General features: G+C 41.8%; 1 non-coding gene across 1 annotated transcript; it reads right to left on the bottom strand.

The window, feature by feature from the left end:
• Positions 1–5,773: 5,773 nt before the first annotated feature.
• On the bottom strand, positions 5,774–5,899 carry LOC120103337 (small nucleolar RNA SNORA17). Its single transcript, XR_015621615.1, has one exon. It is a non-coding gene; the product is annotated as a small nucleolar RNA SNORA17 (small nucleolar RNA).
• Between the last annotated feature and the right edge of the window lie 982 nt (positions 5,900–6,881).

Here is a 6,881-nt window from a genome sequence, read left to right as displayed (position 1 = left end):
GAAAGCTTTGTAATCTTTATTGTTAACTGCTCTTTTTTAAAAACTTAGACATTTCATTTATTTCCAATTCAAATCCTATCCCCTTTCCTCATTTCTCCTCTGCAAAACTCCATCCCATCCTTTCTTACCATCCTACTATGAGGGTGCTGCCCCATCCACCCAGCCACACACCTCCTCACCGCCCTAGCATTCTTCTACACTGGGACATCAGGCCTTCAATGGACCAAGAGCTTCCCCTCCCATCAATGCCAGATAGTGTCCTTTCAGCTCCTTCAGTTCTTCCCCTAACTCCTCCATTGGAGTCCCTGTGATCTGTCTGATGGTTGGCTTTGAGCATCCACATCTGTATTGGTTAGGTGGCAGAGCCTCTCAGGAGACAGATGTATCAGGCCCTGTGAGTAAGCACTCTTGGCATCAGCAATAGTGTCTGGGTTTGCTGTCTACATATGGGATGGATCTGGTGGAGCAGTCTCTGGATGGCCTTTCCTTCAGTCTCTACTTCACTCTTTGTCCCTGTATTTCCTTTAAACAGGAGCAATTCTGGGTTAAAATTTTGGAGATGGGTGGGGGGCCCCATCCCTCAACTGGGTGGTCATGCCTAACCTCTGAATATGGTCTGGACAGGTTCTCCCTTCCTTTTGTGGGGTATTTTAGCTAATGCCATCCCTGTGGAGTCCTGGGAGGCTTTTACTTCCCTGGCATATGGGGCTTTCTGGTTCATATCCCCAGTTCCCCATTCCACATTGCTACACAACTCAGTTCAATTTACTGATCCTCTGTACATCTCCTCCATCACCTCCCATACCTAATTCTGCCTCTCTTTTCCCCCTCCTGTCCTCCCTTCCTCCCAAATCCCTTCCACTCTCTACTTCCCTCGATTATTTTGTTCTCCCTTCTAAGTAGGATTCTTCGGTTTTTCTTAGGACATCCACTCTTTGGTTTTCTTTCCTCTTGTGCTTCATGTGGTCTGTGAGTTAAATTGTGGGTATTCCAAGCTCTTTGCCTAATATCAACTTATCAGTAAGTATATACCATGTGTGGGGTTGTGTGTGTGTGTGTGTGTGTGTGTGTGTGTGTGTGTGTGTGTATGTGTGTGTGTGTGTGTGTGTGTGTGTGTGTGTGTGTGTGTTTGTGTGTATGTCTGGGATACCTCACTCAGGATTATATTTTCTAGATCCATCCATTTGTCTGCGAATTTAATGAAGTCATTGTTTTTAATAGCTGAGTAGTATTCCATTGTGTAAATATACCACATTTACTGTATCCATTCCTCTGTTGAGGACATCTGTGTTGTAACAAGTTTCTGGCTGAGAATGAACTTTTTATTGGACTAAAACTGGAGATGTTGTAGTAATGTTTCTAATGCAGAATGTAAAGATTGTCTCCATTGATTTCTGAACTGGCAGAGATCTGATTTCAGGCTGAAATTTGGTATTCTTTTTTTTTTTAAATTAACTTGAGTATTTCTTATATACATTTCGAGTGTTATTCCCTTTCCCGGTTTCCGGGCAAACATCCCCCTCCCCCCTCCCCTTCCTTATGGGTGTTCCCCTCCCAACCCTCCCCCCATTGCCGCCCTCCCCCCATAGACTAGTTCACTGGGGGTTCAGTCTTAGCAGGACCCAGGGCTTCCCCTTCCACTGGTGCTCTTACTAGGATATTCATTGCTACATAGGGGTCAGAGTCCAGGGTCAGTCCATGTATAGTCTTTAGGTAGTGGCTTAGTCCCTGGAAGCTCTGGTTGCTTGGCATTGTTGTACATATGGGGTCTTGAGCCCCTTCAAGCTCTTCCAGTTCTTTCTCTGATTCCTTCAACGGGGGTCCTATTCTCAGTTCAGTGGTTTGCTGCTGGCATTCGCCTCTGTATTTGCTGTATTCTGGCTGTGTCTCTCAGGAGCGATCTACATCCGGCTCCTGTCGGTCTGCACTTCTTTGCTTCATCCATCTTGTCTAATTTGATGGCTGTATATATATGGGCCACATGTGAAGCAGGCTCTGAATGGGTGTTCCTTCTGTGTCTGTTTTAATCTTTGACTCTCTATTCCCTGCCAAGGGTATTCTTGTCCCCCTTTTAAAGAAGGAGTGAAGCATTCACATTTTGATCATCGTCTTGAGTTTCATTTGTTCTAGGCATCTAGGGTAATTCAAGCATTTGGGCTAATAGCCACTTATCAATGAGTGCATACCATGTGTGTTTTTCTGTGATTGGGTTACCTCACTCAGGATGATATTTTCCAGTTCTGACCATTTGCCTACGAATTTCATAAAGTCATTGTTTTTGATAGCTGAGTAATATTCCATTGTGTAGATGTACCACATTTTCTGTATTCATTACTCTGTTGAAGGGCATCTGTTTACGAAATACTGAGACAGGAGATGTTTAAGAATACCTCCCTCACCTTCTGTTTGGTTTATTAAAATGTTCATAGCCTATAGCAAAAGCAGAAAGTAGAAATGGGGATTTATAAGAAGAGTCTTCACTCTGGAAAAAAGTCAAAAATGGAAGGATTTGACACCAAGACATAGAAGAAGCTGAATGTATAAATGTGAGGAAAAGTAACCAACCATGTGGCAGGGTCAGATTAATATAAATGGAATAACTGAGTTGTGAGCTAGTGGGAAAAATGTCTAGCTAGCTATAAGGCCAATGACATTAATCAAAACAGCCTATATGTCTGTATTTAGGAACTGTGGCAAGCAAAAAAAAAGCCCAAACAGTTACAGAGGTCTTCTCTTTGTTTCTTATTTTTCCTTCTATTGTCTGTTTTTTTTTCCATTGGCTACTTTCTTTCCTATTGCCATGGTCAGTGTTGTTTTTCCTTGTTGAAGTCTAAATTCTGTCTAGTTGAGATAATTTCATTGTGTATTTGCCTGTGGTTGAGTTATTAGCTTATTTTTATGCTTCCTGACCTTGAAGTGGCTTCAGTAGAAGCATGTAAGTTTGTGCTTCTTATATGATATTCGTTACAACTTAGTTGTAAACATTTATGTTTATTATAATACATATAAGCATAGTGTAGGCTACAAAAATATTTGAAACAAGTAAATTATGACCTGTATACAGAGGTATAGGTATAGACAAATTGTTATGCAAGGGTCAAGTGGTTGATATAGGGATATTAACATTACCATATAGAGTTGTGAGGTTTGGGTCCAAAGCAACCTCATTGTATTCTCTGGAGTTAAACTAGCTGAAAAAGCACCTACAATGCTCTTCCTGAAGAAGTCTGCATCTTCATGAAATGGAAGAGTTACATAAAATCATACCATTGACCTAACACTTTCTCTCTCTCTCTCTTTCTCTCTCTCTCTCTCTCTCTCTCTCTCTCTCTCTCTCTTTCTCTCTCTCTCTCTCTCTCTCTCTCTCACACACACACACACACACACACACACACACATATTTTCTCAGAAAGCTTCAGGTAACAGTTAGGCTAATGATGACAATATTATGAAACAGATCAGGTACATCCCCAAAATGTGTATGTGTATATAAGTTAGTTTCTAATATAGAAGTAATGAGAAGTGAGGCTTGTGGGAAATGATGGAATCATGACAACTCTGACCTCATGAATGAAGAAACCAATTTTGGGATCCATGAGTCAGTGAATTTTAGAAGATGAATTTTGATATTACAAGCAACAACAAGAACAAGAACAAGTACAAGAACAAGAACAAGAACAAGAACAAGAAGAGGAAGAAGAAGAAGAAGAACAACAACAACAACAACTAGATTTTTCTTTACACTATTTGCTTGCTGGTATGGCTTCCAGGAGATGATCTGTCACACAGTCCTTCCATAATATCCTGCCTTTCTAAAAGCCTAGGAAAGTGGAGATCCAAGTCACCACAAACAGGAAAGTGATCACTAAAATATTTTCTGCCTTTTGCAGTCTTGTTTAGGCTTTTTGTTTCAGTGATTGAAACATTACTTTTTGCCATGTCATGTTTAAGTGATTTCAGTTTGCTTAATTAGGATTCACGGCTAAACGATATATCACATAATATATTGTGCAAACATATTATCATAGTCAATTACTAGAATAGTACCATGCTAAGAAAATAGGTAGGTTGAAGTAGAATGCTAGGCATAATCCACAAACATTTGTATATCATTAAATAAATAAATCCTCCAACTATGAATATAGAAAATATAATTAGAAGTCTTAAGCTTGTTACCTGAGTTATCCTGAAATATGCCAATTTAATCACTTAATTCCTTTCTTAAGTTTTTATTGGCTTTTTGTGAGTTTCACATAAGGCACCTCCTCCCTTTTAACTGCATTCCACTTCTGCAATCTTCACTCAAGAGAGGAAAGGAAAACTAGTTGTAGAAACTCTAGTATGTCCCATAGTATACCCTTTGCTTCACACTTCTTTGTTTGCAAGTGTTCATTATAGTGATTGTGTTAGTCCTCAACGAGGCCTCTGGCTTGTACTATTCTATCAAACCTGGAGACTCACTGGGATGCCTCTAGGATATGCTGTTGTTGCCCATTGCAATGGAGGTCTTGTACTTTTTTATTGACAGGACTGATCCCTCTATGTACTCCAGAAGTTCACTGATGGTGTAGATGTTGGTGTGGGTTAATTCAAAGTCCTGGGTCTCAGCCTGAGAGGTAACTGAGCTGGTCAGCCTGATAACTTTCCCACATCAGGCCTTCAGGGCTGGCTCATGAGCAACACCAACAACCAGGGCCAGCTCTTTCCTGCTGCTTAGGTGATGTGCCGGGTCTCCTCTTCCAAGTGTTCAGGCCAGTGAAGGACAGGGCCTGTCCTCCCATTCTCATGACCTTGGAGTCAATTCTCCCACTGCTAATGGTTGTGAGAGCCAACAAAGGGGAGGAGAGCATTTCTCCCTCATCCACTCGTGCTCACCACTAAACTTGCAGGGCAAGTTGTCCTGTTGTTACTCACTCTGGGTCTGTAACTCACACATTACCAAGACAAGCTCTATTGTACTGCCCAGGAAAGTTGCAAGACTTCAGGTGGTTATAGACAGGGTTAGATCTCCTGCTTTCATTCCCCCAGGGCTAGAACTCTCATGATGCCAGTTCTGCACAGCCCTCAGACATCAACATGTCCTCTGGAGGCAGTCAAGACTATGGCCATTCGCCTTGCCTTTAGTGCTACCAGAGTCCTGCTGCTGCAAGGACATGGATCCAGGCTTGAACCTGGTGACAGCACAGGCAAGAACCCTACCATGGTTCCAGATATTATCATGAGATAATAACATCAGGCTCTCCCTCACTACTCTTGGGCCTCCAGGTTTGCTTCTTTCCACTGTGTCCACATCCTTCAGATTCTCTTTCTCTTCCATTTCTCCACAACTGTCTGCTTCTTTTAGTTGCACCCAGGGTCTATGAATGTCTGGGGGTCATCTCAGTAAAGATCTGAGGAGTAGTGTGCACTGCTCATGGATTATGCCATGGGGTCAAGTGTTATCTCAGGCATGATCAGGCCCATAGGACTGCAGGGTGCTGAATAGGTGGTCATCTTGAGCTGGTTCTGTGTCCAAGCCTAATAGTGCTGCTCTGGAGGTAGTGTTGTGCTTCTTCCTCACCTGGCATCATTGGAGGTGCCACATGGGCATTGCCTGTCTCACTCCTGCCTTGCCTGTGGTCCCAGGTAGGCTTTGACTTTTCTTCTACTCATTCCATGCCCTGGATTCAAGTTCATGCCTGTGCAGTGCAGTACGTCTTCCCAGCCTAGATTCCTGCTGGGCCTCCTGGCATCACCAGAGTTATTGCTGGCTCAGGCTCACTTTTTCTCAGGGTTTATTGGGCTATTAATCATTCAGATGTTTACAGGTCAGAATACTGAGTGTTGACATATCTTCTTCCACTCTGCCACCTTCTGATGCACCTACTGATGCCATGCCCGCCATGGATCTAGGGGCAGTTAATCACAGGATTCTTAAAGGCAGAGAATATTTCCCTGCTGTGCACAGAGAAAGATGTGAAAACAGAAATATCAGGAAGATGATGTACTTTTGGCTTGGAATACAGGAAATGAACACAGCGGCATAAGACAAACAAGAAAAGACAGGAAAGAGAATCTTCTCTGTTAGTAAACATTTTTATCACTGGTATAAGGATATTTGAGATGACAACTTATGAGTGAAAGAATTAAATTAGACTCAGAGTGGAATTCAGTCAAGGTCTTATACCAATGCTTTGACCTGAAAGACAAATATTATCCAGGTGGCAGAAAGGTGTTATAGCAGATCTTATTACCCATGGCAGTCAGGAAGCAAAGAAATGGGACAAGGCATACGTTTCCAGGGCGCCTTGCCAGTGACCTGCTTCTTTAATAACACCCCACCTCCTAGTTTGACCTTCTTCCAATAATGCAATCACATTATGAATACATCAAGGGAGTAATCCACTGATTAGATTAGAGCCATCTGGATCCAATCACTTCCCAACTGCTCAAGTGCTACCAATCAGTCCTTTAACAAGAGCATTCTGGGTCTACTTCACCGTATATCTGCACAGTCCTCCAGAACAGAGGACAGCTGATGCTTTAACTCGAGTCATTGCTGGCAGACTTCTGACTTATAGGGCTATAGCACTAAATGTGTGCAATTTTATGCCACAGAGATCTTCCCCTCTATTTGTGAGACCAAGAGTAAATGTGATAAGAACTATATAGGTAGGTAGCCCTCTTTCTCATTTTGTCCTTCTCATTCATCTCCCAAGTTTACATACTTCTGCCAGTTATTAATTATAAATATATATATATGTATATATATATAAAACAAAAGAGAATGGGTTAAATAGTAAATTAAAAAAATCTATGAGAACAAGATTATTAATAAATCCTGCTTAGAGTAACAACAAAATGTCCACAGAATGGGTGTGATTTTTTTCCAAACGTATTAT

The sequence above is a fragment of the Rattus norvegicus genome, chromosome 5, assembly GCF_021556685.1.
Source record: "Rattus norvegicus strain SHRSP/BbbUtx chromosome 5, alternate assembly SHRSP_T2T, whole genome shotgun sequence".
Classification (NCBI taxonomy): domain Eukaryota; kingdom Metazoa; phylum Chordata; class Mammalia; order Rodentia; family Muridae; genus Rattus; species Rattus norvegicus.
This window is presented reverse-complemented; position numbering and strand designations above follow the sequence as displayed.